General features: G+C 42.4%; 1 protein-coding gene across 4 annotated transcripts in view; it reads left to right on the forward strand.

The window, feature by feature from the left end:
- Positions 1-2937: 2937 nt before the first annotated feature.
- The window catches only part of LOC144668247 (A-kinase anchor protein 13-like), a 385814-nt gene continuing 376678 nt past the window's right edge, over positions 2938-12073 (forward strand). For 2 of the 4 annotated variants that reach the window (XM_078530039.1, XM_078530037.1), the window contains exon 1: positions 2938-3292. The gene's annotated coding sequence lies outside the window, so the exon portion shown is untranslated. The remainder of the gene's footprint in view (positions 3293-12073) is intronic. The other 2 variants (XM_078530033.1, XM_078530032.1) reach the window with 2 other exon arrangements.

The raw sequence follows: 12073 nt of genomic DNA on the forward strand, positions 1-12073 counted from the left end.
CAATCTACCTTTTGACTGTAATGGAAATCTCAGTAAGCTCTCAAAAATGAATGCTAGCCTCAGTGTTAATTTGTATCAGTGACATTGGAATCGTTTCTGTTTTATACATTTTCTCTCTCCATTTCCCTTTATCATTTGTGGCAGATATGAAGGTCAGCTCTCAAACCACGACCAGTGTCGTTTTATAATCAGCCACTAGGAGATGCACCAGAGAAGTCGAGAATGAGTTGGTCAAATTTGTCTTCAACTCTTCAGAAAATAATTGTCCTTCGCACCTTGTTTGTGTTGACAAGGCTGAGGCTGAGTATGATCAGGAACTAGTCACACTGATAAAAAAAAACAAATAAACCTGCTCCCATTTTTACCATTATAATTCTGCACCTTGTCCATAAATGGATTGAGGTTGCTGTATTTCTCCATCTGCCTGTGTTAAGGTGGCTGATTTTAGTGAGGCCAGTTGGCTGAAGTTGGCCTTTACCACTGTGAACCGGGGAAGGGGGTAAATTACCATCATCGACTGGTAGAAATGTCCAGCTGCAGGTATGACAGTGTTGCAGGCTGGCGATGCCCAAATAAAGAATGCAAGCCATGCTTAGCAAATTTAATACATTTTAGACAATAGATACAGAGGAGTGGACAAACATGAATATACCATCACGCAATTCTGAAAGTAAAGATGGCGACTGTCCAGTTTATCACTGACTCAGCCATTTGGGGTTTTGAAACTGCCTCTCAGATGTAAGAGTAGGGAAAATGCATCATGCCTTCTGTGCACAGCATGTTCCCGTCAACAACATAGAATGATTGCAGCAGAAATTTAATGAGGCCATTCAGCCTGTCATGTCCATGCCATCCGTCTGTAAGAGGAAAATCAGTCACTCCCCCATCTTTTCCCTCGAGCCCTGAAAATTTCTTCTCGTAAAGTAATTGTGCAATTCCTTTTTGAAAGTTATGATTGAAACTGCCTCCACTATATTCTTAGGTAGTACCCTCCAGGTCCTAACCACTCACTGTGTAAAGAAGATTTTCCTCATGTCACCTTTGGTTCTTTTGTCATTCACCTTGAATTGGTGTCCCGGCTAAAGTTTTTGAGGAAATAATATGGGGTAAAAGATCAAGAGAAACCCCTGTTTTTTTAATGGGACATTTTATATCTATCTGCAGAGAAACATGGGCCTAGTTTAATGTCTCATTTGAATGACAGTACTACATAAAATGTCATCCTAGATTATGAGCTCAAGTTTGCACTGGGAGTTGAATTTACATCTTGGCTCAGAAAAGTGAGTGTTAATAATTGACCCAAGCTGACAAATGCCCTCTAAAACTTTTACAACAACTACAAAAATTTATACGGTACCTTTAATGTAGAAAAATATCCCAAGACATATCACGGAAGCGTAGGGAAAAAAATTGACTTTGAGCCAAAGAAAGGGGTTTTCAAAAGGGTAACCAAGAGTTTGGTTAAGGAGATAGGTTCTAGAAGAGGCTTAAAGCAGGGTAGTGGGGATACAGAGATCTTAGTGAGAGAGCTTCAGAATGTGAGACCTGGACAACTGAAAGCATGACTAACAGATGTGAGGCAAAAGAGGGATGGAGATTTTTTTTGTGGCAGTGTGGGTGTGGGGTAGTAGCCTAGAGGAGTTTACACAGATGGAGAGGGAAAGGCTATGGAGGGATGTAAAATGCAACAGTGATAATCAGAAATTTGAGGAGTTTGAGGACTGGGAGTCAACATAGGTCAATAAGGACAGGGATGATGAATGAACAGGACTTAGTACAAGATGGGAAGTTGTCAGCAAAGTTTTGGATGAGCTGAAGCTTATAAAAGATCAAGGATGAGAGGCCAGGCATGAGAGTATTGGAACCATTAAGTCTTGTGAAAAGAGGGTTTCAGAAGCAAATGGGCCAGAGTCAAGGTTGCTAACTGTGATTAAATGTATTTAAATGTATTCCTGGAGGTTTCATCACATGACTTGCCCCCCCCCCCCGCACTCCAGCCATTAATTGGCCAATACATCCATCCTTGTGCTGTTCTGCCACCATTTGGAAAGCAGAAAGACTAATGACCAAATTAGATGATGCTTGACTGTCAACCAAATGGCCTTTTTTTCCCATTTTCAATAATTTTATATCTGCCAAAAAGAAATGTTCAAAGAAAATGAAAAAAAATACAATCTTTTTTCATGCCCTGTTGACAGCAGTGTCCTGGCGATGGTCCTTAACTTCCTGGAGACTCCAGGCCAATCCTGGAGGGTTGGCAACCATAGCGGCAAAGGCAGGAGATGTTGTAAAGTCTTTGTGGAACAGAGAAAGTTAGTTCAGAAGCTCAATTTGAGCTGGGAAGGCTCAAATGTCGCAAATGATGTTGCAGAAACTAAGTTTAGCTTGGGGTGAGTCTTCCCAAAGTTTAGTTGGTGAAAATTATGGCTCATCAAAGGATCAGGCAAGCATGGAGAGGTATGAGAGATGGGACAGAGGTAAAGATGGGTGTTTCCCCCTCCCCAAGTTTAATGGATGTTGCTTTCCAGTGGAGATACTTATAAAAGTCAAATTAGTGCAAAATTAGGTTAATTCAAAGTGACTACCTGTGGTTAATATAGCTTTATGCTTGTGTTTCCAAACTAATAACATTAATCAGGATGCATTCTAATAATTATATCTGAATATGGATTTCTATTTTTTTATTAACTGATTGTGGAATATATGTTTCTAAATTCTCCCTTCCACATTGTGGAAAATGGGAAATAGTTTCTGAGACCCATAGAATTTAATAAGGGGCGGTCCTCGACGCCTGGCGACTCAACCTATAGATCGGCTATAGATTAGGATTGCCACGGGAGAGAGCCAATAGGTGCCGGGATTGCGGTCGGGCTCGTCCAATAGGGACGAGGAAGCAGTAAAGGGAGCCGGCATCGAGCGCGCAGGCGTAGTAGCCTTAATCCAAGTTGAGGGACGAAGTGTCGAGTCTCCGGAGTAACAAGTTGTGTGTCTGTGTGTGTTTGGGGGGGGGAATTGAAAGAAAGTAGAAGCTGGGCTGGATCAGGCCATTAACACCAACCCCCTCCCCGACCTCAACAACCCCAGACAGTATCTGAGATTAACTCAATGAAAATATAGATCATCGAGAGAGAGAGAGAGAGAGGGGGAGAGGGAAGGAAGAAAGAAGAAAAAGCATTTTATAATACAGCAAAAGTGCAATGAGTTGGTAACATCTTTGAGAGGGAATGCGGACGGAGGCAATGAGGGAGCACAGTTAAAACTAGCTGTTCTCATTAAATGAGGCCTGGTTAAGGTAAGATTTTTACAATGAACTTCATTTTTAAAGATTTTTTCCCCCCCCCCCCCAAAAAAAGAAGGAAGGAAGGAAAGCCAAAATATATGTTCGCAAAATGAATGTATTTGCAATCGTGTAATTTAATATCCCTCTTTCTTACTGTGGGCTTTGTTCTGTTTTTTTGCAACTGCATTGTTACCTGCAGGGCCAATGTGTCTCTCTGTGTGTCTCTGTGTGTGTGTTTTGCTGGGGGGGTTAGGGATACAATGTAACAGGGATTCAGACTTCCAGCTCCCCCCCCCTTGATATAAAAATCCCACTAAGATCTATGTGGTTTTTTATTTTCTTTAAAAAAGGTTTGTTTTCTCTCTCTCTCTCTTTCCCCCCCTCCTCTAAATCTTGTCAAAGTTTTGCGTTAGTTTTCAGAAGTTGTAAATTCCACTTGGGTTCTGGCTTTTCACTTTTCCTAAGTTTATTTTCATTTGCCTTTCAAACATATTCTTCTTCAAAGAGTATTTCATCACAATGTTTTTGGAAGAAAAACTGTTTTTTGTTTTAGTTTTGTGCGAGAGAGAAACACCATGTTTCCTACATGGACTTTTAAATGTAACTTTCCCCAAAAACACTTTAAACTGGGGAGCGTTAGGTCTGTGGTCCCTTATTAAATGATACATTTTGATCATTTGTTCTGTTGTGGATGGGTTTCGCTTGTGAGTTACTTTAGCGTCAGGTGCACTTTCTATATCTTTTTTTCCTTTATTTAATTTGGACATATTTGCGAAGTTGGAGTGCTGACTAGAGGCTGAAACGTTTGATATTCGATGGTGTTCCTGGGGTCTGTCACTAAGCGTTATGCGCTGTTTTGTTATTAATAGTTGTGCTGGGGAAGGGATGCGCACGGTTCATCCGCTTTGCAAGGATCAAGGTCAGATCTTACAGGGAACTCCGACACTGAGTATTTATTAAAGCACACTCTCTCTGGTTGTACGATGTTCAGGATACTGTTACTTTGATATTCGATGCGGTGTCTGACATTCAGAATTCATTTGAATGAATCCATTTGGTTTAACTAGTCCCCTTTTTGAAAATTAGCTGAGCGACTCTCCTGCTGACAGAACTGCGGATGGATTATAAAAAATAAATAAACGAACATAAGTTTACAAACTTGACTTTTTCAATCGTCTGTGAATGACCAAAGCCACGAGTTTGGTTAAAAACATTGAAATCCTATGTAATAACAACTTGGCTTATTTAGTTACCATAATTGATTAGAGGGAGTAGCAATCCCTTTGTGTGCAGATATAAACACGTCTTTTGCTATAATTTTTTTTTAAAAAATGTCCAAAATCCAGGAATCCCATGCAATAAAAAACAGAATTTGTAAACATGTGCTCCTGATGTTTGTTAAAGGACCCTCCCCTGAGCACCTTCTGTAGTATCAGAGCAGTATTATCAGAAAGAAAAGCTGGATTGTTGTTTGCATGTTTATGAAGCGGATACGGTTCTGTTGGGGTTGGTCATGCATTAACATGAAAATGGTAATTTGACTCGGGAATTGATTCCAAAGCAGCAAATGGTGTGAGCTGCTCCCCTCGCCCTCCACCCCCACCCAACCCCCCACCCACCCAACTCTTCCCCCCCACCCGCCCTCCATCCCACTCTGTTTCCCCCCCACTCTGCCCACTCTCCATCCCCTCCGCCCACTCTCCATCCCCTCCACCCACTCTTCCCCATGCCCCCTCCACCTTGCTCTCTCCCCTCCTCCCCCCCCGCCCCCCACCCTGCTCTCAAGGTTGTCTTTTCATCCAGAGCAGCAATATAACTCCAAGTTGGTGTAAACCTGCATGTTAATAGTACGCTGGTGGTTTGTTTTACTACTTTTCAAAAAAAATCATACAGGATCTCTTTCTTGTGTAAATAGAGTCCTGCGATCTCTCTGTGCTCTTCTGAAAAAGATTGGATGAACTGCCTTTGCGGGGTGAGGCAGTGCTCTGAGCATCCATCCTAGTTTACAGAGCCCCAGTGTGGCTGACATTGGTGTAACCTACATTGAGGTGCAGTCAGCAGTGGTAACTCCAGCCTTATAAACAGGACTGGGGAGAGAAATCATGGGCCCTGGTGCTTTTCCTGTTTCCAGGCCCCTCATCCCACCCCGGCCCCCCCCGCCCTTTAACCCTCCTCCTCAATGATACGTGGGTTTTTTTTCCCCCTTTCAAGATTCACCAATCAGCTTTCTTTTAATTTAAGCTCTTCAAGCTGAGTCATAGGCTCCATGTATTTCACATGTTTGCAATTTTTATTCATCCATTACTGGTGTCGTGCTGTTTTGGCTCATTTTTCATGACAAGAAGTCAGTGTGCTGTAAGAGCCTTTTTTAGCAAGTGTATGTAAATAACTGATGGAACTGAAAATTCATAGAATATTAAGAAACAAATTGGAATTGGGGAAAATTTTATTTGAAATTTTTAAAATATATTTTAAGTGTCAGATCAGCTTGCTGATTGCTGTCACGATCGGTCTACTCTGCATGTTTCTGAGAAACATTAGGTGTGTCCCATTAACCCTTTTACCAATATGGTATCCATCACCCTTTGTGTCAGAATGTGTGCGCATGTGCCGTGAACTGCATTTCGCAATTTTAAGGAGCCTCGTAGCACCCAAAAATCCAATTTCACCAGCCCCCCCCCCCACCACCACCCAGTATCTAGTCCTTTCTGTTCGTGAATCTTGCTAAGTGCAACAAATTGGATGTCAGAATTCCCTACATTACAACATTTACTGCAAAAGTACTTCAGTATCTGAAAAGCACTTTGGTGAAGTTGTGAAAGGCACTCTATAAATGCAAGCTTGTTTCCGTTTAAAACTTTTACAAAACACACTTGGACACAAAAGTAAAATAAGGATCTAATGGGTAACATAAATACAGCATCAACTTCAAGTCCAGTCACATCAAGGAACTCAACTGAACAACTGTACTACTTCTGGGGGAGTGGGAAACAAACTGAAAACTAGCTCTGCTTAGGACATGGCTTGGAAAAGAAGGGCTCTGTAGCTCTGAACTTTTACTCATTTATTTGGATTATCTGTACCACTTCCTTACAATTAGGGTCGTGTATCATTGCTAAGAATTGGTTTTACCATGCTCTCATGAACTGTCACGCCTTTTATGTCTTGTTGCATTCCTCCAATGCTGGCTTCCATCGAGCGCCTTTGCAATGTGCTTTGTGCCCTGTAGTCCTTTAGTGGGCCGGTGTCTGCAAGCGAGGGGGAGAGCGTGGCCGCGGGCACGCTATGTTACCCAGAATGCATCGTCAAAACAAATGACTGCACAGCCTCGGGCTCTCACCGACAGTGCAATTGGATCTTGAGCGCAGGAACTTTGTCATGGTGCGGAACCCATGATGGCCATTTAAGATTTGGAGGAATCATAGATCATAAAATGATAAGCAAAGAAGGAGACCCTTTGGTCTATTGTGCCTGTGTTGGCTCTTTTGAGTCTCACTGTAATTAAGTCTCACTCTCCCTTGGTTCTTTCCTACAACATTTGCTCCCATATAAGTATTTGTCCAATTTCCCATTTTTTTGAAAGTTATCTGCTTTCCAGGGTTACATTCAAAGTCTTGGATGCTTTGCCTTTGACTGCCTGGGATGTTCCTTGCCCACGATGCTGACCACTGAAATCTGGATGGTGGATGAGAGAAATTCCTGTTGCAGCAGATCCCGTGAGGTCTGGGGGAAGGCCGGGAGGGTGCTGACCCCTTGCACCACCACTGTGTGGCAAATGCTCCCTGGGAAGGACTGCAAGTCCCGACGGAATGAAGGGGGCAATGCTGAAGACTGGCAGCTCCCCCAGCCCCATCTCCATGCCCATAACCAGCTTGATGGACATGTTGTAAGGAGGACAGCCGCCCAAGCGTTCAGCCACTGCGCTTTTTCAAGTTGGTTTTTAAAATTAAAACACAGTTCTGATCTAGTTTTTGCGCTAAAATTTCAGTTTATAAATTTTGGAATGATTGGTTTAATTAGTCACACAGGCCTACAGCACAGAAAAAGGCCCTTTGGCCCATCAAGTCTGCACCGGTCAAACAAGTACCTAATTATCCTAATCCCATTTTCCAGCACTAAGCCCATAGTCTTGTATGCCATGGCATCGCAAGTGCACATCCAAATACTTCTTAAATGTTATGACGGTATCTGCCTCTACCGCCCTTTCAGGCAGTGAGTTCAAGATTCCCACCACCCTCCTGGGTGAAAAGATTCTTCCTCACATCCCCTCTAAACCTCCTGCCCCTTACCTTGAATCTATGCCACCAGGTTATTGATCCCTCCACCAAGGGGATAAGTTCCTTCCTGTCTACCCTCATAATTTTATACGCCTCAGTAAGCTTGAGGGACTTGTTTCTTGGGGGATAAAGAATTTGAAGGAGACTCTGAGGAAAGTAGCATTGAATTCAAAGAAAAAGAACAGATTTGTAAGGCCAAAGGTGGTCTTCTGTTCCTAACTGTTCCTGTGAAGACTTTTCCTTCCCTTCTCACAGGAGTGTATTAGCCAGGCAGCTATACCCAGGTCCCTTCATTCTGCAAATAGTCTTTAAATAAGGATTATTTAAATTTTTTGCGGGGAGGAATCAATCACTTGTGCACCATATATAATGTGCAAAGAATGTTACCATAACTTGCATTAAAATTGTCCCATGATGCTTTACAGAGGCAGGAGAGAGAGGGGAAAAAAAGCCAAAGATGGGGAGGTTCAGCAGGGTGACCAAATATTTGGTCAGAGGTTTTGAGGAGAAGGGGATGGGGCAGAAGGTTTTAGAAAGGGCCTGGGAGCGAGACTGCTGTGGAGGCGATGGCGTAGTGGTATTGTCACTGGACTAATAATCCAGAGACCCAGGGTAATGCTCAGGGGACCCGGCTTTGAATCTTGCCACGGTAGATGGTGGAATTTGAATTCAAGAAAAATCTGGAATTAAAAGTCTGATGACGACCATGAAACCGTTGTCGATTGTTGTAAAAACCCATCTGGTTCACTGATATCCTTTAGGGAAGGAAATCTGCTGACCTCACCTGGTCTGGCCTACATGTGACTCCAGACCCACAGCAATTTGATTGACTCTTAAATGCCCTCTGAACAAGGGCAATTAGGGATGGGCAATAAATGCTGGCCTAGCCAGTGATGCCCACATCCCATGAATGAATTGAGAATTTAAAAAAAAAAGTATTGCCCACAGTGGTGTTGAAGAGACAGGCTGGGATGCACAAGAGCCTGGAGCCAGAGGAATGGAGAGTCCCCAGGGGTGGGGGAAAAAGTGGAGGGGAGTGGGGAAGAGAATTCGGAGCTTGAGAAAGTTAGAGGTGAAGAGGATTGGGCCAAGGAAGGATTTAAGCAAGAGGTTGAGAATCTTAAATTTGAGACTTCACATCAATTTTGCTGCAAAGTTCTATAACTTCCATCGTGTTCATTGTTTTTCACATGCATTGTTTTGGTATAACATGCCCTTTTTAAGAACATCGTCAGTCATAACTTGACTCTCTTTCCTGGAGGCTGCATATGTTCCTGGGTGCAATGTGATAATGTAGTTGATGTGCGTAACCGTGTTGTTTGATCCACAAACTTCAAAAAGCATAATATTCAAAATAAAACCTTGAAGTTAATTATATCCTGTGAAGAATGTTGTGTGAAGCTCAGCACCATCAGCATATGCCTGTCGTATAAAACTGCCCCTAATACAGCTAAAAAATTGAAAATTATCCTGAGAGGCAGCATAGTCTCTGCTTTGGGGAAATGGAAAGCAATGGTGGTGCAATAGGGAGTGCTGCTCTGATATTGAGGCTGATGCATGTTGGCGGAACAGGGCAGAATAAACTTTAATCTGCGTCTAATTCGTGTTGTCCCTGACTTGGGGTGCTTTTTTGTTGATACTGAGTGCCTAAAATAGATTCCCAACACTAACACCCCACGTAGAAAGTACGACACTAAAAATAAGTTTCATCTGGTTGCAACCAACAATGAAAGCCTCTCAATAATTCACTCCCTCAAATGTCTCCACATTATCTGCCTGTACTGCTCCCTTCAGCTCGTTGAGCACAGAATGCACCCATAAAGCAGAATTTCTTTTAAGGGAGGGGGTACATTAATGACTAAGAAAGCTCATATTATTTTGGTGAGACCTTGGCAAGCTCTATTTATGCAATGAGTAATGATGCTTGGGAGCGATTTATATGTTGGGAAGCTAATCGCAGGATGCAGATGGTATCCTACACGGACTTATAAGTTAGGCAGCGTTGTTGACAGGTGTCCATGGTGATGACATCATTGACTGCATAATAGCTCATTTACTAAGAGATTCTGTGTCCCGTGCATTTGTATAATGATAGAATGCTATATTAAACCCTGTTGTAATTTATTTTTTAAAGTTTCCTGTCATTCGGCAAAACCAGTGGAAAAAAAATCTTGCTATTTTGACAAGTTTGAATTTGCATAAGCAGATAAATAGAAAAACTTGAAATTGTGAAAAAAAAATGATATACATCTCACTCTTGCAGTTTCTCTCCTCTCAACTATTTTACAGTGTGGCTATAATCCCGTTCATAAGGGTCAGTGTTATCATTAAAACCTGCAAATATATTGTGACAGTTGACGTAGCAAAATTGAAGGGGAAATGTTGACATATCAATTTATATGGTAAATGTTGACACAAAGGCTAGGCCAAAAACCAATGGCAGATTACTTTTGTGCTATTACATCTCTGACAGAATCAGAATTGTGTGTGTTATACACTGTAGGGTCTGAAATATAGAGAATGCTGGCTGACACAGCAGCTCATTGTTCTAATATAAGGTTACACCCAAAACATTAGTGTACCTTTCTTCTTTTGACTTGTACATATCCAGTATTTGCAATTCTTTCTCTATCTCTCTTTTTGGGCATTCTCCATCTTGTGGTTTCTCTCCTGTAAGTTTCATATCTCTTGATTTGAATTGAGCCTTTGTGATTTTCTATCCCCTGCCCTGCCACCACAGCTCACTTTATACTCGAGCCATACAGACAAAACTTTCTTTTGTTGATCCAGGCACTTGGTGACGGTAAATTGTATGACGGGAAAGTCCACGTGCCCCTGAGATTCCTAGCTCTCTGCTCCACTGCCATATATGTGGCAACTGAACAGGCGTGCGGAAAGTTACCAGCCACCCTCGGAGTAGGCTCTTCCAAATCATGGCATTGAGGTCACTTGCATAAAGAGATAAGATGCATGCACCATGTTGCGTGTTCCCTGGGCATCCACCTCATGAGGATTTGTCAGTGGCAATTTGATGCCTTGTTGGATGTGGGCTGGAGCAGGCCTCTCCAGCCGGAGTGTTCAAAATGGCTTTATTTATGATGTTGACTCTTTCCTGTTAGCAAGCAGTCAATCCATCAATTGCCATTAGCGCACTGAAAATTTGATCCCATTTCCATCAGGACCATAACCTGAGATGCAGGTACATGAGCACGATGGAGGCATGCTCTGCATTGGGGGCTCTGCAAAAGGATCTGATGGGTAACATTATCGTACCAATCCTGTCTCCTGACAGCACAGATTATCCGTATCTCAAATTATTGAGACTGGGGGAAGAGGTGGGCTGAACCTCTTCTGGACCAGATTCCATTCCATATCCAAGGCTCGTTTCTTTCCATTTTCTGTATATTCTTAATTGGGTGTTAGTTCAGATTATGGTCTGAAGTCCAAGAATAGGGCTTTTATTCTCAATCTACAGACTCCAAGGACAGAGTACTGTCGTTTGGGCCAAGCTGATATTTTTGCTATTCGGTATGACGCCAACACCACAAGTCAACAATGCTGGCATAGCTTGACAGAATTTGGGTCTCTTGGGTGCACGCAGAGGATTGTGGGTTCAAGCTGCATTCCAGAATTTGAGCAGGAAATTAGGCTAACCCTCCAATGCAACACCAAGCAAGGACTGCATTATCTGCAGTGTTGTCCTCAGGACGTTATTTTTCAGGCTCTGTTTGTGTGTCGAGACGGTTGAGGTTTGCATTTAAAATTCCATTGCCTTTCTGAAAGAAGAGCTTGGAGTGTCCTCGCCAACATTCCTCCACCCCGCCCCCAGACAGCACCATCAGAAATAGGTTTGCTGTCTTTGGGATCATGCACTTCAAAGTAATTTACTGTGCGTGAGGCACTTCAGGATCATTCACAGGTGTGGTGAATAAATGCAAGTCCTTACTAATAAATCCTATGAGGTGATGAAATTATTTCCTTTTCATCAAATTTCTGATTTGACAAAGTATTGGAGAGAAAACAGTTACACCTGTAATTTACAACACATGAAAGACAAGGTGCTGGTGGATTTCATCAACATGAGAGCAAATTGAGGTACTTTAAATGCTTTTTAATACAAGGCTGAGCAACATTAACTAGATTCAAGTTGCCCAACTAGGAATTGACTAGCTGCTCAGCAAGTTTGTATGGTGTAGTCTGATACTACAAAGAATGGAAACACTGTTGTGGTGAGCAAACAAATGCTGACTAATTCATTGGAGTCTTGAAGGTTTGGTGGAGTTCAAGTGTATCAGATGAAAGGAATTTTCCCTTCTCTTCAAGGAACAGGTGTTAGCCTTTATCTTTTTCATGTTCAGCCCTTTGAACACAGCACAGCTTGAGTTTTCCTGTGCCTAGCTGCTGTTCTCCAAGGTTATCATGAATGGGGTTTAAAATATCTTGGATATATTTCAGTTCAGTCAGGGAGGCTGGCTTAGGAGGGTGTGTAAGCTGATCACAATATTTCAGATATGGC

This window comes from Cetorhinus maximus, chromosome 26 (genome assembly GCF_964194155.1).
Source record: "Cetorhinus maximus chromosome 26, sCetMax3.hap1.1, whole genome shotgun sequence".
Classification (NCBI taxonomy): Eukaryota; Metazoa; Chordata; class Chondrichthyes; order Lamniformes; family Cetorhinidae; genus Cetorhinus; species Cetorhinus maximus.